The sequence below is a fragment of the Haliotis cracherodii genome, unplaced genomic scaffold (assembly GCF_022045235.1).
Source record: "Haliotis cracherodii isolate W230 unplaced genomic scaffold, xgHalCrac1.p SCAF_2, whole genome shotgun sequence".
Classification (NCBI taxonomy): Eukaryota; Metazoa; Mollusca; class Gastropoda; order Lepetellida; family Haliotidae; genus Haliotis; species Haliotis cracherodii.
Genome location: NW_027266275.1, coordinates 14,162,209 through 14,189,656, shown reverse-complemented (window position 1 = coordinate 14,189,656; position 27,448 = coordinate 14,162,209). Strand labels below are relative to the sequence as shown.

Here is a 27,448-nt window from a genome sequence, read left to right as displayed (position 1 = left end):
ATAAAAAAAGTGTGCCGTGGATGTGTATCACTTTCTGCAAAGAGCACCCTTGTGTTTGGACGATGTGTTTTGCATTGATGTAGTTTCAGCATCTGTCTTTAAAGTTTTACAATTTCAATTTTAAAGTGGCAAAGTTTCTTAAGTCGTCATTTTAAAATAGAAGGTTACAAGCTTCATGGAGTATGTCTTCCTGTTGACTTACCATCGCAAATGTATCACAGTAGATAGTGATTATGAGGATGTGCATGCATAAGAGCTAGATCCGTCTTACTCGGTAATTTCAGTAATTTCGATGTGTCAGCTGAACGCAAAAGAAAATCTCTAAATGAGGCAGAGCGTATATGCTTGCAAGTTTTATCAACTTCTGTCACGATATAGATGACAGTTCAAGGTTCATTATTGAATCGTGTGCTCGAACTCATTCACGTTTGCATGCACACATTAATTTGAATGTAACAGTGTCACATAATAGCGACTCACGATAACTGGGATGACTTCCATTCGAGTTGTCCAGGCCTGTAGGTGTGATCATGTTATCTCCATCAGTCTTAATTATCAGCGGTATTTCTTTGCCTTCTTTGTAATTACCTATGTGTTTACTATAAACACGAAGCAAGTTCAGACATATGGTTTATTGGCAGTTCGAGATAATGAGGTTTCAATGTGTATGTCCTCCGAATGAATTGGGGCAAAATAGTATTTCCTACACACACAACACAACACAACACAACACAAGCGATGCACCGGCTAATTAAAAGGCTGGATGTTGTGGTGGGGATGAAATTGGGTTTCAGAATCATTTCACTCATGTGGCGACGTACATGAACCTGCTTGATGCTTGTACTAAACCGGACTTATTCCGGTTTTATAGTGCCAATTCACTGAGATACTATGCTGCGGTTCCATATGGATACATCACTCACATGCAAAATACAGACTCGGAGCCGACCAGTCCTTGTTATATCTCCTTAATGCTGAGCGCCAGACAGGGTAACAAAAGGTACCATCTTTGAACGTATGTTGGTATGACGCGGCCGGGGAATCGAACCACCGACCTTCCGCTATCCGGGCAGGTGCTCTATCCACAACACTAAAGAGACGTTCTCTGAAAGTTGTGACCTAAATGCTTGTGTGTGGGCATTTAGTTGTTCTTGCTGCAACGCACTTTTGTCTGGTCCTTATCCCCACTAATGAACGACATGTTATGCATGATATAAACTTCCCATAAACTACATGATAGTATAATGACTGTAAATATGAATACATGTGCCATTCGTCAATGATATGATATACATGCATATTGATGACACCTTTAATACTACATGATAGTATTGGAATACACCACATCTGATAACACCACATAACATCGAAAGTTTACGACTAAACCTGTATTAACAGTCACAAAATGACAGAGATATAAAGCAAATATGGCGTGGTTATAAAAGCTGCAAATATGAAACGTTTTTATTTTTATGGTGACGAAACGAAAACGCAATATTGCAAAATGACTTTCACGATGAACTAATACGTAATACTGATGATATATCCCAATGACGAAACTATTTCTTTCATTGTAACGTGGTTTTTCATGAACGTAACACATGTACATAGATTGCCTTCGAATTAGAGGTCCGTTTCATCCTCAAGGGGACGTTATACTTTTACGTGCATGTCTGTGTGCAGCTGATTAAGAAGGCAAGTTTCAGGAACGTCATTAAGCGTAGAGTATGATCTAAATAATGAAAAATGATGAATTACGTTTGGTATATATTGTGTCATTAATTGACGAATTTATTACATGATATTTGCTGTTTATTATATTCAGATGTACACATATTGCGTGATCTATCTTACAAAGGACGGACGTTGTATGACGCTATGCACTACTACCCAACATAGATGCCTCCCTTGAGAAAAACACAATAGTAGGGGGAGATATTTCCATTCATATTATTCATTAGTTCTGCTGTGATAACAAAACCTTGCATGAATTTGTTCCATCTGGTACACTTTAAAATTTATTAATGCTCGTTTGGGGAAAAAATCTATATTTCTTTTGTAAGCGCGATTGTACTGATATCTTTTATGTGAAGATGTTCCTGCAATATATAGACAGTTAATAACGCTGCGAGACTTTAAATGGAGTGGCTAGATTGAGTTATATATGGTGCTCTATATGCCCCTAATTAGTCCCAAGTAAGAGTTTCGACCATAGAGATGACACACTGATGGATTCAGAAGTTCTTGAAAGGTTTATCCGGCGTTCTTATCATTCAGTTCGATCAGGACTCCTAGCTTGAAAACACTCTCAATATAAAGTATCGTTGAACATATACATTACAGCATGCAGCATCATATGCCTGGAACAGGTTAGGACAGAATTGTGTTCCAATAAAACATTCATTCTCGTGCGAAGACAAGGAACCCCGCATCACACAACCACTCGTGTAATAAAATGTTTTATTAGGCACAATTGATAATTACCTGTGGTGCGGAAGTAGTGTGCTTTATATAACGAAAAATTTGAGACGTAATCGTTTTTTCTGTGACGTCATCACACATCAGGTGAATAAGGGCTTTAGGCATGTTGAGTACAGTGTCTATTGTATGGAATTTTATTAATCCTCAATAACGGTTGACCCAGATACAAGGCTCCCCAGTTCGCTGTGCGGAGTTGCGTCCCTAATGCGTGCCAGTAACCTATGATCGTGGAATCGAATCCCAGTTGATCAATATGTTTCTTGGTTTCTCTGAAACATATCCAGGCCTGCATCTATTCGGGCTTTCCTCTCACATTAAGTTGAAACGATGTCATACAACTGATCATACTTTTCAAAGGGGCAGTAAAGCCAACTCACTCGTCTTAATTCAGTAAATAAGTTGATGTGCTATATTAAAAACAATGCCATAGCAGAACATATTGGATTTCCTTGAAAGTCTGTCTCTACATATATGATGTGAGTCAGTGTGTATTGTTTTAGGCCGCTTTAAGCAATATTCCAGCAATATCACGGCGGGGGACACCAGAAATGGGCTTCGCATTGTAACCATGTCTGGAATCGAACCCGGGTCTTTTGCTTGACGAGCGAACGCTTTTACCACTAGGCTACCCGATCGCCCCCTGATGTAGTACATCATATATGATGTATGATGGAAAAAGATAACACATGGTTAAACAAATCCTTGCTTGATAATCGGATAGTCAAGGCGAAATGTCCAATTGATGATACAGACAGCGACGAACAAGCCCCATGGTGCAAGTTGCACAGGTAACGTACGAGAATGATACACACGTTGTAGCTAAATACCACGCGCGGTCACCTGCTGTGTGGATGGCCTACAAACAATTACTAGTAAGTGTTTGGGAAAAGGCTTTCATTCGTTAAGGTATGCGACCTAGAATTTAGTCATTCTTGACGGCAGTCTTATGACTTTGTTGCCATGTCACTATTACAAACTTGCATCATCTGTTTCAATTACTGTATTAATACGAGACGTATGTTTACACAGACGTTTAGAGAGAGTCTCATCACTTGCATTGCCCATTTCAGAAAAATAAAAAAGAAGATATGTTAAAAGAAACCAGCTGTGGGGTAACCAAAGTGGAAATTGTAATGATTGTTGAACCTAAGTACAGTGAGATATTTGACGTAATGTCAAGTTGTTCGACCTTTGCGTAGTATTGCACTTGCGCCATTGCTTAAAACATGATTTGTTTATCCATTTGCAACCATAACCACGTATATACAATCGACCGAAAATTGGGAAATACTTAAAGTCAGTTGTGCATGCTGGCAACGATGTGAGTTAAATTTCGGACCACACTTTATACATTCCAAACACACGTATTGTGTGTAATGCTTATGTACACCACATTCGATAGACGTGAGAACAGCTGTCTGTTGAAATGGTTAACTTTGCTTGTGCTGGGAACATGATATGACCAACATTGAGTAAGAAATGTACACGCATCATGTTTTTGGTTTTTAAACATCACATAACGTAATTAGTCGGCAATGTATATTTCTATATAGCGTATTTAGGTTACTGGCAGTTTTGAAATGAGGAAGTGACAGCAACACATAGGTGAGTATGTAACCAACCCCAAGAGTCATCGTTTAATTAAACAGTCACCAGCTAAATGTCATCCAAACATCAGTTAACACACTTAGTTCCCTTATTGTTGTTTTGGCACTTCAAGACATAGCATCGATATTAATATATATAGCAGCAACACAATAAACATAGTTCATTTTGTTAGTTCTGTATTTCTACATGACATCGGTGTTCTGAATATACACACAGAAACTGTCTTGCGATGCAGTTACAACAAACTGTAGCCATCTTTCTAGTCCAGTTTTGTATTTACTCTCAACATGGTACAAACATTGGTCAAGCACCTGGGGCCAAAATCGTCTACAAAATATTCATATCCTTGGCAGCAGCCAAAACATTGCAGCCATACCGCAACGACACTCACTGAGAAGAAAATCCATCGATGATATGTTCACAGCGGCCGGCACATCTCCAGGTATTTTGGTTGCTTAAAGTAACAGTATATGAGCTTGTTTGTTTCTTTGGTACAACCGTCAGTCCGATTTAAGCATTTGCTGCTGCACACTGGCCGCGTAGCTAGTTCTGAAAGTACTCATCGATTGTGTTTATTATTCTTTGATGTGAAGAATGGTCGTGATTAACACTACTTTATCACCGTGCAAGCAGATGTTTACTTTGGTTGTATCGTCATTGAACTATGTGTTTAAGTTTGAGTAGCATCTTCACAGCGTCCATTCCGAGACTAACATACGCATCATGAGAGTAAACCATTCAGCATCGACGTCGTTAGGATAAGCTTAAGTGGTGTATATTGTAGCAGAAGCGTGTTAAAGTACTTAAATATGCTGTACCTTTATTTAAGTCGATAAGGTATATTTATTCATAAAAGGTTACAAGGTGCATGAAGTATGACTTCCTTGGGACTCCTGAGTGAGTTTGGTTTTACGCCGCTTTTAGCAATATTCTAGCAATTTCAAAGCGGGGGACACCAGAAATGGGCTTCACATATAGTACCCATGTCGGGAATCGAGTCGGGTCTTCGACGTGACGAGCGAACGCTTTAACCACTAGGCTACCCGACCGCCCCCATCTTAATGTATCTATACCGTCGTTGTAGATATACATATATGATAAGCATGGGTTGCTGAAGCCCTGGTCTAACCCGGATGTTCACGGGTCGTTTCATAATTCAAATATTGACGTCTTATGGACACTGAGTTTAATTCCATACTATCTGAAGTGTCAATATGACCATACTAATTCATTTAATGGTTTGGTATTGCGTGAGGCGGGTGTTGCCAGTTTTGTGAAGTCAACGTTTACTAATAGATGACAGTTCAAGGATCGTAATCGAATTTCAGTTCGAATTATCCAGGTCTGTAGGCGCGATTATGTTATCTAAATTAATGTTAATTATTAGAGGATTTCTTCGCCTTGTTTGCAATTATTTACTATAAGCAGGATGCATGGTAAGACATATCGTGTATATGAGATAATGAGCTTTCAATGTGTTTGAACCCTGACGGAATTGAGGCAAACTAGTCTCTTCTAATTCCGGTGGGGTGAAAGTGGGTTTAAGATCATTGCACTCATATAGCGGCTTTCATGGCTATATGTACTTGTCTGGACTTATAACGTTATATTACGCCAATAAGTTGAGATACCATTCAACAGTTTTAATGTGAATACTTCACTCAGACAAGTTATACTAAATCAGTACAAATCGGTGCTTGTTGTATCTCCTTAAAGACAAACGCTAAACAGGGTAAGAAGAACTACCATCTTTTAACGTATTTTGGGTTGACGCAGCCATGTACTCGAACCTCCGACCTTCCGCCGTCCGCCGAGTCTCTCGTTCCACTACACCACAGAGGCGTTTCTTTATTAATGTTGTAACCCGACAGATGTTCTTGCTACCAAACAATAGTTGTCTGGTTCCCACTGGTAAACGATATGTTATTCATGATAAAGGATTCCCATAAACTACATGATAGTATTATGACTGAAAATATGAATGCATTTTCCATTCTACAATGAAATGTATGCATATCAATGATACCTTTACTATTAAATCAGGATAATGAAATGCATACAATAATACAGTTGTCACTGGATACAGCAAGGCATAATTTTATACTACATTATGTAATCCATTGTTAAAACAGTCAATAACTGTGAGTGATTGAAATCGAATATGGTTTGGTTATCGAAGCTACACATATTGAGTGTACTTATATAGTCTGTGGTGTCGAAATGAGAACACAATAATTCATGATATATCAGTTTGACAAAACCTCTTTTTTCTTCTTTTTATCATTGTAACTTTAAACGGTCTTCGAATTAGATGTACATTTTATCCTGTGAAAGAAGGCTACCATAAAAATAATATCTCAAACACGTCATTATGCATAAAATATTGTGTGAATAATGATGAAAATGAATAATAAAAAATGAGTCATTAAGTTCAGAATTGATTACTTATTATTGCATGTATTATATTCCGGTATACAAAATACACGAGTTGTTAAGACAGTGCGCTACTAGCAAACATAGATGCCTCCCTTGAGACACACAAACGTACGGGGAGAAAGCGGCCAGAACTAAAACAGCCAATCCATGGGGCGCTGACAAATAGGCATTGATTTGACGCTGACTATATTACCCAGAGCTATTGTAACAGCAAATATGATTGGTCGGGCGTAATAGATATTGATTAGTATAGAAGATTGAGGCACGTTTGTCGTCAAAGCTCTTGCAGCGTTTGTGATGATCACGAATATCTACATGCTATCGAACTTACATATTGATGAGGAGGAGCTCTCATAGCCCCCATATCGACGCTGGAGAGGCGGGCAGCAGTTTGGGAGTTTGATAACCGTCTAGGATCGAATCTCACCGAGTTAAAGGTAGGCGTCTTTTTGTACACCTTTTTGTTTTGAGGAATCATCTAAAACGTTTGTGTTATATAGCGAAAGTGGTGTAGGTATATGGACTAAGGTACGGCGAGTGTGTACCGTTGCTTTGATTGTCGGAAAATTCCAAAACAGGTAAAAGTAGTTACAGCTTGATAAAACAACGTTGCCTTTAATGATGATTAGTTGGAAGGATATGTTGTTTCAATCTTGGAATTTTAGGGGAGTCATGAAAGAATTGGAAGTATATTTTCCTTTCAGAAAGTTAGAGAATATACTCTAATGTACAACAATAGAGCTCTGAACTCCAAATCCACAAGTTGTTTCAAGGTGTGTTTTTTCCTCATTCCTGTTAGTAATTGAGACATGCTATACCCAGGTGACGAAACTATACCTTCAAGGCTGGTATCAGTTTCCTGGAAAAAATAATCTGTTGTTTACTAGTTTATTTACTAGAATGCAGTGATCCAGTATGAACGAAGTCATAATATTAACATCGGAACAATCGACATGTCTTTGAATGGCTTATGTATGCATATTAATGTATCTATTTTCCTAATTATATCACCAGTTGTTATCATGAATTAACTCTTTAGTCATTATTCAGTGATTACATGAGTCATATACGTATCAGTCACATACGTAGGGACTTTCGTTCATTTATGTCATTTACAACAAGTCAACAGTTGGTTATATTAAACAAGGTCATGTCACAGCACTAACGTCAATTGTGAGCTCAAACTTTCAATCGAGTGAAAACAATTTTCAAAAGTACATCGCAATTGTAGCAATCATAAGATTTTGACCGGGGATAATTACGGTCTATTTCCAAAGACTCCTGTTTAACCTGCTGTCTTAATAACAGAGAAACGTTTAATTGCCTCTCTCCCGTCTTTCAATAACGAAATGAAGACCTACACCAGGAGACTCTGACGTCTTATTACTTCACCGGCTATTTCCCATGTGTGGTGGCTCGATATTGGTGTGGCCAGAGATCACTCAGATTCCAATAAGGAATGTTTCTCTCTGGACCCTCACGACTAAAAGCCGTGCGAATGAATATCAGTCCTTATCAGGGTTGTTAGATGACGTATTGCGCGAAATGAAAGTCAACCTTAATGCAATTCTCATGAGTCAATACAGAACCAGAGGTAAAGACCGTCTTAGGACTGAATATTGTTAGCTAGCTGAATATTTGATCCCAAACTGAGTAGCGTTACGAGTCATGTCGACAAATCCCCACTTCTAATATTTACAGACATTTGCAGATAGTTCAGTGATGTTTGCAGAGGTGATAATGAAGAGAACTGGAAATAGATCAGGTTATTCCTGGATTAAGATATTATCACTGGGGTTAAAGGTAAAAATTCATTTTCAGACCAAACGTTGAAACTAATTGCAATGTTAATCTTATTTGTATGGAAATGTTGTAATTCTGCATGTAAACCTTTGTTGAAAGTCAGGGCGTCTCTAGGTTGAAACTTTAAATTATATCACAAACATGCATTATGCATGTTTTTCAGGTGAACAATTGACTTGCCTCTGCATGTATTTGTGACGAGTGCCAACTGCGGGGCTGGACACGCTCATCTCTTCGCGAACACCTGCTATTAACACTATTTGATAATGATGCATAAACACATGCTCATGATATTGTTGGAGTCGTACAATCGATTATGCTTTCATCAGAGATTTCTTATGATAATGGAAAGGGTTTTGTCGTTTTATTTTTACACATACCAGATAATCTAGGCAGTATTCTCTGATATATATTGTCTGAAAGATACAGTAATTCAATAAATCATTTTACAAAGTGAGTATTCCAGCTATCTCACAGTTAATATATGTTTACAACAAGAAGTAAGCATACTCGTTAATGTTTGGCTAAGTCCTTACTTGCCAATATGTCCCATGTGTTAACACTGGCAACGTTAAAAGCTTATGGAAAATTAGGACATTACATTAGCGGCAAACTGCAATATGACATAGTTCTAAAGAGACAATGTTTTGGGTAAGATATCAATCAACGCAATCTTCAAAGAGAACCGAAGTCAGATCAGTCTCAATAGTTGATCAATGATAATTAGAGGCAGCTGTCATCTTTAACATGTAAGTTCTTAATTGTGGATAGTGGTTAAGTTAATCACCCTTGAGTTCTCATATTACACTGCGAGCATTTATCAGATTTGGCTGAAGTAGAAATTCTATTGGGTTACACCAATATAGATCTGAATAGAATTCCTAATTGGCACCATCACTGACAAACGTGCCTACCTCGATATAATGGCATGATCATTGGTCCACAAACGGCGAGGTCAATATCTATGTTATAAAAAATGCAATTAGCCCCAGTAGTGAAACTGATTGTCAACATGATCATTGTGTGGTTACAGCCTTATCAAAATCACTGCAAACAGTGTGTATTATTTTAGTCAACCCTTTCCGTCTTTCATACACTTTCGGCAAGCTGAGTGTTCTTCGGAACAACTCGAACCATTGAATAAAACATAGACGGAAACATTACTGAAACGATTGCCTTAAAAGCTATCCGCTTAAGTAGCGCCTCAAAGCTAGCGGCATTCTATGCGGTATAACACATACAAAAAGCAGATATGTTTTAGAAAGAACGGGGAAATTGATGGTAACAAACAAACCACACCAAGACGTAGAATGGGTTGATGGCATCTTGTCGTAATCAATGTTGACGACCTACACTGGTCGACTCAACAGCACAATGTGCACGTAGTTGTGTGTATGACTCCATAAAAGTCCTTTTGAAGCAAAAGTGCACGTCCTGAAATGATCACTATCAGATTGTTGGAACATATACTCGTGGTTGTATCACATCCGAAATGCTTGTAGTCTATTTGACATGCATGGCGTGTCGTCATATGATCTAGCTATGTGATAACATGAAGTGTTTTTTTTTCTGTAATCAGTAGTTAAGGAGCCTACAAATCACAACTTTGCATCATCCACATCACCACAGACAGCTATATGCGTGATGGAAATTGGTCTTTGGTAATCTGATTAGAGGTTTCAAATCTCTGGATATGTTAAGAATCATAAAAAAGATTTGATTCACTTTTCTGATAGGCAAGGAGTCTGTTTGGTTGGTTATCGAATACTTCATCTAACCACTTTGAAATTACGTTGCGTGTTTCTGTTTGCAACGGAGTAAACGCACATGGCCATTGCCTAGAATAAAGGGTTTCTTAAAGGAAGCGTTCCCTCAAGGAAACGCTAATATTGTATTTTCTTAAATTTTCTTATCTGTTTGCACTCATGTCATTGTTATGCGTTGCTGTGGTTACTTCAAATCAAATCACAGTTTAGCGTTCGTACAATATTATATCTAACACAATGGAAAAGTACATGATACCAGGCACTATTTATGATTTATGCTGCAACTGTTCATTGGAGGCCTGGTGATTGTGCCGTTTTAGTTCAATGCAGAAGAGCAGTAATTACAATTAAATACAAACAGAATGGATGACAGCAATTGAAACAACTTTGTATCATTTTCAAATTTCATCATACCAAATTCTTGTTTCTGAAATTGAACAATGATCGAATCCTCATGCAATGATGACTTTCTCGTTATTATCCTATTCCATATTTATTCACCTAATGAAAAGTAACAAAACCCTTTCACAGTCGTGTAGATATTTGAACAATATATACTACGTTGGAGAAAGTACTTCATTCTAATTTTCCTCTGTTTCACATCGCCTATACGCATTCAATCGTCAACCGCTCAATCTCTCAATCTTTTATAGAATACTTCCAACACAATAAACCGTTATTTGAAATAAAACCGAGAAAAAACTTATATATTAGAAATCTTTACTTAAAGCAGAGTCCATTTTACGATTCCGACAATATATATAATTATTCAAAAAGTGAGTTTTGAGTAATATTTCCAATATTCACGGCGTGACAGCTTGGTGTGGGAGGAGTGAGTGAGTGAGTGAGTTTGGTTTTACGCAGATTTTAGCAATATTCCAGCAATATCACGGCGTGGGACACCAGAAATGGGCTTCACACATTGTACCCATGTTGGGAATCGAACCCGGGTCTTCGGTGTGACAAACGAACGCTTTAACCACTAGGCTACCCGACCGCCCCTGGTGTGGGAGGAAAGCGATGTACATGTAATTCGATTATGGTCTCAGCCGTTGATTACTTTGGTGAAACCCTTGAGCACGGGTATGGGTGCTGACGAACATAGAACCGGGATGCGGGACCACAAACATAGGATCCAACTCTGCACAGCGAACTGGAGCGGCTTAGTTCACTAGACCACCCGTAACCTTTATTATTCAAATATTGATGAAACCCGGCGTTCGCGAAAAGCTTATCCTGCCCCATCGGTTGCACCCGTTAGATTATTCTGTCGCCTTACAGCCAGTTAATTAAACCTGAGGAATAGACGTTTTCTAAAGAGTATTCGGGAAAATAATAAACAGCATGTCTTTTGTCAAGCTGACAGGTTTTGATGAAGTTGAATCTAAACACTTCACGTAAAAGTCCTTCGAATAATGAACAATATTTCAATTTCCTGAAAGCGAATATTGCTAATATGAAAATGGTTTTCGCTGAGATATTCCAAGTTTAAGAAAAAAATCAAATTTCAAGATTACGAATCAGGTTAGCAAACATATTTTAGTTATTACAGGCAGAAAACTCATGAGACATTGAATGTTTAAATATTGCCAATAGCATTATTTATAAAGGATTACGTAAATATTTTAGTTACTCAGGCATTAAACCTTTAAACGTTGTCGGCATATTGCAAAATGAGTTAATCCTTTCTAGACTGTATTGGCACATTAGCCAAATCCCACACGCGCCATGTGCTTTTAATGTACAAGGGACCATGACAATAACCATTTTCATGTTGCATGTTTTCTTCAAATTCGCTACTGTTTCATTCGAGAGTGTCAAAATGCGTTTAGTAAAATCTATTTCCGACGTCTTGTCGGAAATCCCCGACAGTTTGACGACACCACCATAGAAACCAATTTAAATCACCCCATTTGTAACCGCTTATGTGCGAACTTAGTCAAGTTAATTATACACAAAGTGATTTTTCATAAAGGTCCTGTTTGAGGTTGTTTCACACTGTCAAGTAAATGGAAAGAACCCTATAGACCCCACAAGTTCCTAAAACAAGTCTCTGAGGCTGCGTTAGATCTTGAAATCCTCCTCATACTTAATGATTTCCATTACACTGATAATGTAATTTGGTCTGCAACTAACGGCAAAAATATTCAGCTGCAAGCATTTAATAACACATTTTCTGTAATAATGTGTCAGTTGTCAACTCTATTACGAGACATAATGAGTATGACTATGAAAAGATAGTAGGTCATTAGCGTGTTTCGGCCAAAATGGGATGGCTAAGGGTTGTACAATTAATATTTATGTAAGCCGTTTTACATCAGGAAGTTCAAAAAGAATTATCCCTTCGTTCTGAGTGGGTATATACGTTGAAAATAAAGTTAATAGCTTTGGGTGTAAAGTATTTATTGGCGTCTGACTTGTTGTACTAACTTTAATGCACAAACAACTCCATTTGCTTTGGCTGACCGCTATTGAATATAATCTATTGGAATATATATGAATTTTGTAAGCGAAATTCTGACACATATCACTGCTCGACAGTATATAAAAACAATACTAGAAAACCGCTCTGCAAAAAGGTTTTCGGTGCACACTGGTTTGAAAGTTTGTAAAAGATAATATAAAACACATTACACTTAATTAACTCTCCAAACTTTATGAGAGGCACAATCGATGAGCTTCACGCTTCCCGGAAACCCCTTAAGATGCATCATCCTGTATATCCGTGTGCTGCTGGATGAGAGAACGATCATATTTGTCATTACGTGACTAAGCTCCAAACAGTGCCCGTACATAGATACTAAAAGCATTTAACAAAGTACACATACATATGTTAAAGGATTGTAATATCACGATGAACAAAACAAGTAACATCAGTCCAACTGTCGCAAGCGAGGTATTAATGTTTACAAAAACATTCTCATTGATCGTTTTTAATGCTTGATGTCGAGTTTCAAATCTGTATAAACATAAGTCTAAAAGCTATTTAATGTTTTGAGATGATGGTTCCTATTGTCACATTTCTTTCTATGTATGTCCGATAGAAAACGGTCAAGACGTTTCTTATTTTGATGAACACGCATGTGTAAATCAGAATAAACACAGTGTATTTATACTGGTGTCGATGAAATGAAAGTTAAATTTTCATAATTACAAATCAAATAATGTCTTAATGTATCATCGGTTTATGCAAATACAACCCGTGTGGTTTCAATCGTTTTACATTATACGTCTACACGTATAATCAAAGCACTGTATTTGAAGACCAAAGTGATCTTGGAGTTGATAATGGCATTGCACATGTCCATGTGATCATGGCTCTTAAAAGTGATATGCCAAATTATTCTCATTTTGTCAATTGGCCTATGTGAAATAAACATTACTAAGAGACTTGTCATCATTTCCCCTCGAAGATCGTTGACCATGTTATCAACCATCATTAAAGGATAAAATATATATTAGGCTTCTCCAATTTGTAACCTATATTGGCTTTTGTAAAAATGCCAACAAGAGAAATCAGTTTTTGGGCCGGTGACGTTAAGAGACATCGTCCAATCCAACCCTTTCGTCGAACGACGTCACGTGACATCGCGTGACGTCATGAACAATCGATGGCATGTAAAATTATTAATGAATGACAATACATTGATTTGTGTTGCTGTGAAACCTAGATGATAAGTTGGATGGATCACCTATATGTACCATCTTAAAATACAGCCAATCACCGACGTGTCGAAGTTAAAGGGTCCTACTTAAATATTTAGTTATCCGAGCCGAGATTCGACATAACCGACAATGATAAAGAAGGAATACCATGCTTTTACTTCGAGATAACCGTTTCACACATAAAACTTCAACACAACGTTGTTTGACCGTATTATGATGCGTAAGGAAGCTGTAATACCCATATGCCCCATGTGTGCCATTGATATTAGCCCCAACTTGAGAAACACTGCTTGTTTGTACAGTAGAGTTCCAGCAAGTGACAAGACACTGTTAAACTGGCCTATGAGTTTCCCTGTTATTTTAATGTTTTACGTCGTTAATTGCAAAACTAGAAAGTCGAAATGAAAACTTCACTCCATTGTTCTCTTTAAGAATACTATTGAAGTTTAATCATCACTAATGGCCAGCATTCCTCAGTTATGCCCCTTTACTACTTCGCCAATAGATGGCGCCAAACGCTACGGTCCTGCGCGTACTTCCGGTATATTACGCGGTTCATAGATATTTGCACGACCAACAACTACAACGAAGTATTTACGATACTTAGTAATTCATGAACATAGTGGACTCGCCATCGCTTATTTGTTTTTATTTTGAAGTATTCATAACTCTTATCCCCCTGTTTATTCCTTCAAGAATGCGAAAGGAAAATGTGCTTTGTTTAAACTGTTTCCAACAATAACCTATATAGATATATCGTAAAATGATAGCAGTATCAGTTGAAATTGGTGTACGACTGGTAATAGAAACCTATGCCTATAGATGTAGCAATATGAAGCTACGAACGAAGAAAATGTGTCACTCTGCCATTAACAAACAAGTCCATCAACTCGAACGATGAACTGGTCGCACTTTTACATTTCAATTCACCACGGAAGCTAAGGTTTCCAAAAATATAAGCGTTAATGCTTCGTGCACTGAAATTGAATCAGTTTTGTTCTTCTAGCTTAGAACATATGTTGGGAATAATCCGCGATGCTATCGTACATCAAGAGGTTCAACATCGGGTGCCCTCAGCAGCTTCACAATTGTTTGCAGTGCTGAAAAGCTTCAGGAACATGTTTGGCAACATTGAAGATCCTGATGCAAAATGTATATAGACCAACGGTTTATGGTTTTTCCTTTTTCGTTCAACGAGTGAGTTCAAATATGAATTGTTCGCCTTCCTAAGTGGACCGATCATCACGTTCTGACAGAATAAAGAAGGAAATGGAAGATGCTTCCATGGGAGCTAATACACGCAAAATTAAACAGTTTGGGTAAAGGATTACAGTGGCAAGGCGTCATGATCCTTTGATGTTCGTGCATACGACCAATTTTAGGCACCATTAGCTTGCCTATGCAAACAAGCAGAATCAAATAGTTGAGTGTCAGAGAGATATTCACCCAATAATGGGTTAACAGATGGTGGTATGATCCGTTACCAAAGCACATGTTGAGCTGGATGCAACATCCCCCGTCCTACTGCTCACTATGGCAATTGCAGATATTGAGAAAACAATCAAGATTGGCACAAGATTGGCGTCGGTTTTAATTGATCGTGTCCATAGGTAATACGCGGTGGACTACCAAAATCATAAACAACATACATTTTTTCAAACCACATAACAGCTGCATAATTTGCAATATTATCATGTTGAAAATGAATTATTGACTCCGCTCAATGTTTATAGGCAGGAAATGCTTTGTCCATCCTATTGTTTCCAAATTTGCTGTTCTTATGTACGTATTTTATGTTGCTGTATTCATCTGTACTGTTATGAGTGGGGGCAAGGGTGGCCCAGTCGTCTAAGGCGCTGCAATTCGCGTCCCTTGGGCACGCCAGGAACCTATGATTGTGGGTTCGAATCCGGTTTACCCCGATTATGTTTCTAGGTCAGCACCATACCCGTACTCGTGGATTTCACCGAAGTGGTAAACGTCTAAGACCTGCATCACTTCGGGCTTTCCTCCCACATTAAGCTGACACGCCGCGATATAACTGGAATACTGTTAAAAGCAGCGTTAAACCCAACTCACTCACTCACTGTTATGAGTAGTGATGGATATATCACAAGTCTTTGATTAACACCAAATAATTAACAGTATCATTTTGCAATTGGCTAATCGAGAACACATAACTCATTGTTTGTACAAGTATGTAACTTTTGGTTCCGTACCATATTTTGTGGGCAATCTCTGAATTTTCACAATGAGATAACATGGAATCTGATACGACGCAGAACCGCAAACCTATTGCACTTTTATGTGCATGAAGAATTGGCTCATGAGAAAGTTATCAAAAACATGCTCTAGTCATTAAAGTGATTCAATTTAAGGTTTCGTTCACTGAGATACCTTCATAAAAATAAGTGAAATTAAAAACCAGGGAAATATGATCTTCTGGAAAAGAAGGTCTGGTTCCGTTTTATGAGAAATTTAGCGGAAATTCCACATCAGACCACATCATTGCGTTCTATAGCCTCCATGCCCCAAGGGATATTGATCTCTTAGGTGTGGTGTTTTTATGGCTGTGTTTGTTTGTAATCGGTGGGATATTCATGTCAAATCCGCAGTTCCAATTTCGACATTTTAGTCACTTTCCTGAGAAGTAAAATCTGCTTTTAATTAAAAGTTGATCCAAGTGAGAAAAGGCATTCCAGAGACTTCATCAGCTGAAGATATTTTTTAGGTGAAAAAGAGATTCTGTTGAATTCATTGCTGCGTTGAAGGACGCAGCGACAAATTATCATTTTCAATCTGTTATGTTACATATTTAAGGCACACTGCTGCTACAAATTCTTGAGAAACATTCATCAGTGGTTATTATTAACTAAGGCAGAATGGACCGCGTGTTGCGGTTTTGCAGACTTACGGTACTCACAAGTAAGAACATTAAGTACGTTATTCGATTGAAGTTGTTTACATGTTGTTTGAATTATTTTACATGATATGTGAAGTTGAAAACGATATTGATTTATCTATTCAGAGAGAACACAGAATATTGCATCAATGAATACTGAAAAACTTTGAAAAAGAATTTATTTAACAATTGGCAAAATGGCCCAAAATATCGAATTACGACGTTGTGCGTATTTAGGCATGAGGTAATCAAACACAATGTCGTCGTCGTTCGGGTTCGAATCTAATTCGATATGTTTGGCGATGGACTTGAGCACAAAATCACATCATGTCTGAAAATATGATTAACCGTGTTCATCGTGTGCCAGTATAGATGGCATATTTAATTTCATTAACCCTACTATTATTTCAGTCCATAAAAAGACAATCTCAGCGCCCGATTTATGTAAGTCTCCACAAAGTTGTGGTCGCGTAGATCATGATCATGGCAATACTGTGGAGCACACAGCACTTGACCTTTATACTTTGTTTCGTCCAAGCGGGCACAAATAGGAACATGTTGAAGCTCTCCAATCCTGGAGACGACATTCAGAGAATACGTCCCACGGACTTTTTAGAAGTGCTCTATCCATTATACTTAGTCCAAGGGAAATGTGCTTCGGCAGATGCTGTAGGCTTTATCAGCCAATTAAGTTCTCGCAGAGACTCTTTTTAATCTTGCGCCGTTACCGATGTCCTGGGAAATGTGCAATTTAGAATACACCGTCTCCCACTGCATTTATGCATTGTTGACCAATGGAAGAAGTGTGATAGGAGATATGTCCCCAAAAGTTCAAGAAATTGCTGTAAGGTTGAAACAACAAAAGAAACCGTCAGTATGGAATGAAAAGACTGGAACTTCAATGGTAGTTTTTAGACACATGCAACAATAACTCCTTTGTGACAATAATTTATTGCATGCATGGGAGTGATTGGTTACCATAATCGTATTACCTACATGTAACACCCAGATGTGTATATATACGCATCCAAAGCAGGATCAAGCAAATTCTAAGCGACAAATTAAAGCATCGTCATCCTGTGTTCTCATTCAAAAAAGGGGAGCGGATGGCCCAGCCGTCTAAGCCGCAATTGGCTGTGCAGAGCCCTCGTGGGCACGCCAGAAACCGATGATAGTGGGTTCAAATCCCGGTTCGCCCCGACTATGTTTCTAGGTGTGGCAGCACAAGACCCAAGCTGGTGTTTTTTCTCCAAATTGGTAAACGTCTGAGACCTGCATCAACGCGGGCTTCCCTCCCGCGTAAAGCTGACACGCCGTGATATATCTGGAATACTGTTCAAAGTGGCGTTAACTCCAACTCACTCACTCAATTAAATATAAGCTATAAAACCTTTACCATAATCATAAGGAATATCATGTAACGATTGCACGATTCCGACCCTATCCCCAAAATACCATGTTGTAACAAATACATTTGAAGGTGAACACTTGGATGATGTTTATAGCCGATGGCCAGCCCTCTGCCGTTCATTTTCATTTCCTTGCTAGGCATAGTTCCAGAAGTATTTGATATATCCTCTCAAACACAATAAACGTAAGTGTCTTGCCTTCAGACAAGAAGCCCAATTAATTTTCCTTATCTGATAAATAATATGATTTGGTATCATGAAACAAACAATATGTTTGACCGTCTGACATTAACCGACTGTATCTTATTTACGGATAAAGGACGATGGATCTGTAATCTTGTTATCACACTATATTATTAGAGCCTACTATTGGTATAATTTCTGTAGTAATAGCTGAAAGCCCTTAACCTCTCCATGATCATGACTAAAGCATAGGCTGATACTATCTGACAGAACCCGCAACGATCATTCTTTAAATGACGGGGTGAACAAAAGGACAACATGAACCGTCGTGAAAGTCAATAAAAGAACAACTATTTCATGTCTGCCTTATCCATCACTTTCCTAAGAGCGTGTTGTAGCTTATATATACCATAGGCTTGACAGCTAGTTACGTAAATACCGCAACTTGGGACTCATCATACGGCTGCCAAGCCATCTGTTGTATAACCACAGGTGACTTGGCTATTGGTAACAACCTTCGCCAGTTATTGGGATGAAGGATCACAACATTGAAATCCTTATGGATGTTGTCGAATCGCTTGCTGCGTTGTCATCAACGTTCGCTATTCAAGCAACAAAGGAGAGCTAACAATCCTGGAATGGTGACTTCAACAGACATGGATGGAAAATTGAAATGAGCCAAAAGGGCAGATGAACCTGTTTAAGTTTTTTTTCCGGAGTTGGTTACGTCAGTGCGTGATGTGGGTGTCATTGGTAAAATGTACAAACTGGAAAAGAGATAGCAGGATTGGAATAAGCCCATTTTGTCCCAGACAGCTGTCATCCAACGTCTTGCTGAGGTTTGTCCCCACTGAAAAGGCCTAAAATAAAATAGCCATTATAAGTTAGCATCACTACATTACTTGCACGATCAAAGAAGGTAGTATAAGTGACATCAAATGATGCTTTCTATAAGATCAATATATTTACTGAGGACAAATTCTGCCCAAACCACGCATCAGTACTATCCGCATTTAGCTTGACTCTAAAACCTGAAGACGTGTCCATTCCTTGTTTGTACTAGATTCGCAAACTTCATAAACTCCATACAAAGTGAGATCTTTTGCTCGGTCCAGCAAGCGTACCACCAAATCCATGTCTCATAGATTAACCATAATCCTTATAATGAATGAATACCATGTTGCTTCTCAAAGGATTTGCTGGAATTTTGCAATCCCAGAAAAAGTCAAATCTGGTCTAGGCGTTCACCCACCCACCTAAACTAGAAACAAAAGAGACTTGTGAAAAAGCCTCGTCTGTTTCAGATTTAGATATATGCATAAAGATTCAGAGTAACAAACAACTATCCACTAGACTGTATGAGATGAGGGAGGATTTCAACTTTCCAAAAGTCAACGTTTCCTTTCCTTTCTCGAGCACTATTCCAGCAGCTCCAGCCTATGGTGTCTACATTTCAAAACTTTTGAGATACAACCGAGCATGCTCTTTCTACGAAAAATTCAAAATACGTCATGTACGACTCTTTCTCAAAAGTTGTTTAATCAAGGTTACATCATTCAACGCATAAGTAAAGCTTTCAAAACGTTTTATGGTAGACATGAAGAGGACATTTCCAAATTTGACCCATCTGTGGTAAACATTATGCAATTCCGAATTTTGAACTGACTCGTGTTTGTTTTGGTGACGGATGCCACCGGATGGAGCAAGCTCATCCTTTCGCGAACACTTGGAATCAACTCATTTTCATAGGGATTACATGTATGATACAATGTGTAAAATGGACTCAGCTTTCAGCTTATATTTCATATGATTGATGGAAAGGGTTTTGTCGCTTTCATTTCCACGGACAGGCGTAACAATGGATATACGAACACAGTTGTTAGAACAACAGTTGCGATACAATCTGAGGTGTACACATTTATCGCTCGTACAGGATATCTTATAACAAATACACACACACAGACACATATACAAACGCAAGTCTCATCCACTGACACACGCAAATTCGTTCCACCTATCACGAATAGTATTTTATTTAAAATTACATTACCTTTATTTTCTATACTACATACGTCACATTCTATTCGCGCAAGAAACGACAATTAAGTGTTAAGATTCCTGATACAATTGAGTTAAAATGTCAAAATGATCCATTGGTGATGGCCTAAACTCATGAAACATGTCACAGCAGCAGTGAAGCAAATTATTCCAAGAAGATTGAACACATTAGGATTCCTATCGTCAATCAAAGAATTCTGATCAATATACATTCCAATCACTGTCATCAATTACGACTTATCATTGATCATCGAGCATCCGTTATCGCGCATTAAGAAATCTTGACAACACTTTTCGCGACACCTCAGCAGCTTCTAAATCTAAACCCTACCTACCAGCTATAGTTGAAATGATTGAGGTGCACGAGGCCCCTAACACTGTGTCATAACTCCGCCGCAAGATGAGTGGAAGGATCACATATTTCAAGGTATCCGTCGTTCCGTTTCGACTGCAGTCACATCACAGACTGAAATATAGCAGGATTAGGCAGATGTACGTATTTGTCATTGGAGCAACTGACAAATTTAAAATCAATCTAATTCCAAGTGAATGTTCTCTCGCAAAGAGGCATATTTGACATTGGTGTTGATCATGTCCAGCTTATGTAAGGCCATGTATACTGGATTATTTTACAAAATATGTTCACTAATGACAGAACACTACAAACTACGTTTCAACGAAGTAATCATGAAATATTTGAAATTCATTTAGATTTTGTATATATTCCCTTTCCCTCAAACCGTATCCCACTGACAGTAGAAAATTGCAGTTAAAAAGATAAAAAGCTCTTTTTGTAACGGTAACCGAGTCATCCAATAAATATGCTATTATACGTATTGTAAAGGGATCAATGATAATCGTTCTAATACCCATAATAATATTACGATATTTGTCTTGATTATAACACAATTTATACAAGAAGTTGTTTACTACATGTCGTAAATTGCATGTGGTCAATTTCAGGTACGCCAGGTTCACAGTCTACATCATATATAATCGTTAACTGTTAATGCCAGGTTGACGCTCTACATCATATATTAATCATTAACGTTCGCGTGCATCTATAGCACGTCCTATCTCATCATACAAGTAGCACCTGGCTCTCGGATTGTAAGTCGAAGCTATCAATAAGGCTGATAACCGTTCTGTAAAACCTGTGTACATGACTACTTGCCTTGTTCGAGTTGCATCCCCTTGATGTGCAGGAAACGTGTGACCGTTGGTTCGAATCGCAGTTCACCCTGATTATGTTTCTAGGTTTGTCAGCACCATACTCATGCTGGTGGTTTCATCAAACCGATACACATCTAAGACCTGAATCACATCACATCGCTTTTCTCCACGGTCACGCCGTGAAAATATTGTTCAAAATTGCGATAACCCAAATTCCTTCACCTCATTCGCTAAAGAAACCAATAACACGGCCAATGTTGAAGAAGACAAGTGCATTGAAAGTACTGGTTACTTTGCAAGATATGTGACATATGTGTTTTCATTGACACGTCAGCTTCGAAACGCATTGGCATTGTCGTGATAGTTTCGTATTATCATCTTATAATTGATTGTCAAATTACTTTCGCTGTTGTATTTATTTTTTACTGTATCCGACATTTCGACTGCACTTAAGTGGGTGTCATCACCATATAAGTAAGTATATGTAACGCACTCCAGTGACTGATTGCGGTACTTCAGGCATGTGAAACATGATACACTTACCAAACCAATATAACATAAATATAGAGCCTGCGACTGACATCCATATCATGACATGTGGATGCAGTTTATTTAAAATCAATATCCATACGTAGCCCATTTTGTCCTGTCTGTCTGCAGCGAACACTCATTCCTTGACATAAATACCATTCTAGAAAGACAATCACGACAGATATACAACACTTAAAAACATGTAATTTTATCATATGTCAACGTGATAATTGTGCCATCATGTTTTTTGCAAGTATGGAAAAATGCGGAAGCCGGTTTCCATAGGCGTCGTTGGTCTGTGTTTGTACGCTGTGTATTTTGGTTTTGGCCTTTCACAACTGTGATAGGTTGGACCTGTTTAATATTCATTAGGGTAAACGTGGCCTTGGGACCTGTTTCCATCACGCTCATAGCTAAGTATCATATCTGGCGGCGTTATGCAGCCCTCACGGCACTGTTACAATTGGGTTGTCAGTCTCTCTTGCCACAGTAGTGCGCCAAACGTGTGTGCAGTGCATTCTGATGGATGATAAATGCCTTGAGGAAATTTATAGCGAGTCTGAATTCTACAAAGCCAAAGATCGATTTTTGTGGCTGCTAAAATCCATACAATTTAAATAAATACAGAACTAATTTACAAGAATTCCTCGACTGAGTTGACAAATGGTGCGTGTCGCCGAATATATCTTCTGTTATTTACATTTCCCCACGGCTAGGATTTGCAGCGTTCAGAGTACTCTGGTATTGGTGTATAAATCTTTTAAATTGTTCACCTCAATGCACACATCATTCGGTTTCGTCAAAGTTGCACAAGACGTATCGATAGTATCGTACACAATTCTAATCATAAGAATTTCGAAATATTGATAAACAGAATAGATGATGAAATAATCTTGAAAAATCCGTGCGGACTTTAAAGCACAACTTAAAGGACAAGTAAAGTGCGATGTTTGCGAATATCAATTTACTTTATATAGTAAGTCAATTTCCGAGGGGAAATATCATAACTTTGGTAGAAGGTATTTAAATGTCCAAGTGAAAGTGTTGGATTCACACGCTCCTTAATTCATATTTGGGGGGCGCGCTGGGCGCCGGCGCGTGTCAAAGGTTTTTATTGGTTGATGTGCGATTCAAAGCATCTATACAAATACTACCATTGCTATTAATCCCCTATTGTCTAAACCATCACCAATGTACCTAAAACAATAGCTGCTGTCAAGAAGGGCGACACCAAATAAACCACCAGGCAGACTGGGCGCCGGCCCCAGCGTTAATATTACAAAGCGCATCAAACACCGGGATCCCGTTTTAGTCTCAAGGAAAGGGAATCCCCGCCGCCTATGAAAATTTCGTTTGGGGGACGTTTCGCCTGTTGGTTTTTATCGTCTGTTTTACAACGGAAGCGTAGTGGGGCCACGGTGAAATTATTTTTCTCTAAGTTTTTCCTACGTAGGACTTAGTATCTTCTACGTAGGACTTAGTATCTCCTACGTAGGACTTAGTATCTCTGACGTAGGACTTACTATCTCCTACGTAGGACTTTGTATCTTCCGCGTAGGACTTACTGTCTCCTACGTAGGAGATTATTTCTAGGCCATACTAAGTCCTACAAAGGAGATAGTAAGTCCTACGTAGGAGATACTAAGTCCTACATCGGAGATACTAAGTCCTACGTAGGAGATACTAAGTCCTACGTCAGAGATACTAAGTCCTACGTAGAAGATACTAAGTCCTACGTAGGAGATACCTAGACAAACAAATTTCACCGTGGCCCTACTACGCTTCCGTAGTTTTACGCCAGGGGCGGTCGGGTAGCACAGTGGTTAAAGCGTACGCTCGTCACGCCAAAGACCCGGTTTCGATTCCCGACATGGGTACAATGTGTGTCCCCCGCCGCGATATTGCTAAAAGCGACGTAAAACCATACTCACTCACACTCTATTTTATGCCATTTCCGTTTTTCAAATTTTATTTTGGTCAAGCATTTGTGATAAGGCATATCCTATAATATTAGATTTTGTAAAGTTGCTATGTTGACTTTACTTGCCTTTTAAACCACCACGCGTCTGACATAAATCGAGTTACCCTAAGTTTGGCTCAAATGGGTCCTGATATACGACAATATTGTCACCACATGTTCTACCTTAACGCATGTCGACAAATGTTGATTATAGTTCGAGTTGTATTAGTTTAAGTGAACAGAGATTACGGCATTGATCTCGTGCAAATTTTGTCCCAGACTTACATGTATGACGTTATCAAAACACGATTGGCGACTGTACAAATTGTATTACTGAGAATTCCCTGGAAAGGATGAGACCCGATTCCAAAACATCCCTGTGAAGAATGAAAGAAGTAAATACTCCCCAGACAACATCAGTAACCGATCAGCAATCCTGTTAAAGAACTAACCCCGTTGGGAGTTATCAGTGCCATTGAAGTAGTTATTTCTTTACGGTAGCAGTGTCAGGTCACGACATGTCTACAGCTTATATAGCTAGGCTTGGTCAGGCATACCTGTTATGTAAACCTTGCTCGATCGGGAATGCTGTACAGAGGAGTCGACTTTATAGGAATGTCGCCGTGAAATAGACACTGCCTACACCAATTGTCTGTAAGATATGTTACTGACTGTGTTTGCAGCCGATTTAAGGAATTGGAGTATGCGTAGGTGGTGTCATCATGTAGATAACTACGGGAGCAGGTCAAACGTTCGACGCCATTGTGACAGGATTACATCATTCCCCATATTTTTGATCTGATGCTGGAACTGACACACTCGAGTGAAATTATCCCATGATCAAATCACACCCTTCAGGATACAATCAATTCCCCTTAGGATCAGATCACTCCCCTGTTTTTTTAAAAAATAATATAACTCAAAAGGGGTACAAAATGCCACAGTAGTTATCAACAGGGGGTTACCATTGAACCGAGCGTGGGCGCGTGCGTGCGTGCGTGCGTGCGTGCGTGCGTGCGTGTGGATGTGGTGCGGATGTAAGTTGAAATAACATGTTGACGAATCATGTTTTCCTTATAGGAAATACATTGTTTTCAAGTTCTAACCTACCTACTAACCACGTATAATTGTTGCAATCCTCTTGAGGTAAAGGAAACATTGAGTTACATTTTTTTCAGTGAAGTTGTAACAAACGAATAATGTACTTTTAGGTAAATCCATATATATCGTGGACACGGATGGCCCAATCGTCTAAGGCGCTGCGATTCGCTGCGCAGAGTTGCATCAATTGGGCACGCCAGAAACCTATGATTGTGGGTTCGAATCCCGGTTCGAACCGATTATGTTTCTTGGTTTGTCAGCACCATACCTGCGCTCGTGGGTTTCACCGACGTGGTAAACGTCTAAGACATGCATCACTTCTGGCTTTCCTCCCACATTAAGCTGACACGCCGCAATATAATTTGAATTCTGTTAAAAGTGGCGTCAAACCCAACTCACTCACTGACATGACTTACAAACTGGCAACACATGTAGGTAACTTGGTTTTTACAAGCGTGATCAAATCAAAGTTGATTTTACTGATACTGTTTGTCTCTGTGTGTGTATATGTGAGTCTGTGTGTCTGTCTGTGTTCATGTGCATGTGTGTGTTTCTGTGTATGTTTGTGCGTGTGTTGTGGTGTGATGGGTGAGGTCGGAAATTTTATTAATGCTTTAACCGTTCAGACAATATCAACTGAGATCGTTATAATTATACTCTGATAATGAACACCGCCCCCCTCGATGTTAAAACCAAATGAGATCAAAGTTCTTCCTCGGTGTGTTGGTCCATAAGCTGTTTGCAATGGTAGTACTACCAGGTTTTAGTGATTGTCTCCAAATGTAACGAATTATTGCATTTAGCCGTTTATAAAGCGACAAAAGTATACTTTATCGTCTTCCAACGATATCTAAAAAGATTACGCCTTGAACGTTATAAAAAATGCGCTACTTATTAGGTATTGCCTTTCAATTCACATCTGCTGTTTGTACTTGTCGAGTAACACGTCTGGAGCGTACGAGATAATATGCAAGGCTTCTTCTGTTGGTAACAAATCCGTTGTTTAGCAAATGTCGAGTATATATGCCGTTTCATGTAACCTTGGCTTAGTGGCGATAACCCTACCCTTGGTCGCACACCATCGTCCTGTCTGGAAGATGTATTACTTGTCCTTTTAACAATGTATAGCATCACAGCCGTCTGTATCGGGTCCAGAAGGTCAATGAATCCTGTCAAGCTATTTGAACTGTTCTACACCACGTGAACACATTGGCATAGTACCGATGAACCAGGTTCCTCTTCCCCATTACCTTCAGCAATAGAGATTCCTGGACGGAGTGAGAGAGATGTGAAGCACACTCGTCTTGTAAGTCACGAGAAGTCTCATTGTGCTGCGGTTTGTTAGCTGATGGAGGCCTTGTAATTCAACGGTTCGTCCGTAAGAGGTATTCGTTGAAGTGCTCACGGGATCCCACTACTGTGGCTTGGCATTTAGGTTATGAAGAGTTCATTAGCGGAATGTATCGCTTCATTTGCTAGGTTTATGCATCTACACTTGAACTGTAACTTCACCGAAAACCTTAAACCTACAGCCTAACTACTGTTATATAAACACGGATGAAGCAGTCTAGTTGGCATGCAAAGACACACTCCCACAGTCGATAACACCGAGTGTTTGTCTATTTCGGTCAATTGCTATATTGGTTAATAAGCAGCTATTCTCTCTTAACCTCACTTGCAGCTGTTGTGGCTGGTCGGGGAACCATATTGTCCTGATTATTACACCGTTTAGTCACGATACTGCTTTGGCTGTGCGCCATGTTCTGTTGCCGAATCGATGAAAGGGATCAATCACAACGTACACTGTATATATCAACAGAACATAGGGGAACGATGTAGTTTAAGGAAATGCTGTTTTCACGTCGATACCTTTGGCCCCAGAGATCGTAGGGGGTCGCTTCATCAAGATCAGAGTTTCGAACGGTCATTGAATAAGTGTGTTATCCTTTAAATACGTGAAATGTAGCAGGCCATAAGACACGCTTGTAGTCAGTTAGAATACACGATGAGGTAACGTTAGATGTCCCATGTTAACACAACCGTATAGCGTACGCAAGTCCAGTAGGCCGGATGACATATCATGGCTTCCGCGTTGCCATGCACACATCTGAAAGTGATTATCCAATCTTAACTTTAACCACAGCTCTCGTTTTCACGAAGGAACCTTTACGTGTAAAAACGCAAACTTACTCTTTCGAGTACCCAGATAAGTACCTTTTAACCTTTTCTTTCAATTTCAAAATCCCAGGCACACTATTGATTTTACATATTGTACACAATCCATGCGTACTGATGAAACGCCCGCGTACAACAGAATATAGAATTATCATTAGCTCTCATTTAAGAATACCATTTTAATGAAATGCTGAAT

The 27,448-nt window shown here is 38.9% G+C and overlaps 1 protein-coding gene across 1 annotated transcript in view; it reads left to right on the top strand.

Annotated features, from left to right (window-relative positions):
- The first annotated feature begins 6,804 nt into the window (after positions 1-6,804).
- Positions 6,805-27,448, top strand: part of LOC139468720 (allatostatin-A receptor-like) — a 50,282-nt gene continuing 29,638 nt past the window's right edge. Inside the window, exon 1 of the mRNA XM_071250845.1 lies at positions 6,805-6,962. The gene's annotated coding sequence lies outside the window, so the exon portion shown is untranslated. The remainder of the gene's footprint in view (positions 6,963-27,448) is intronic.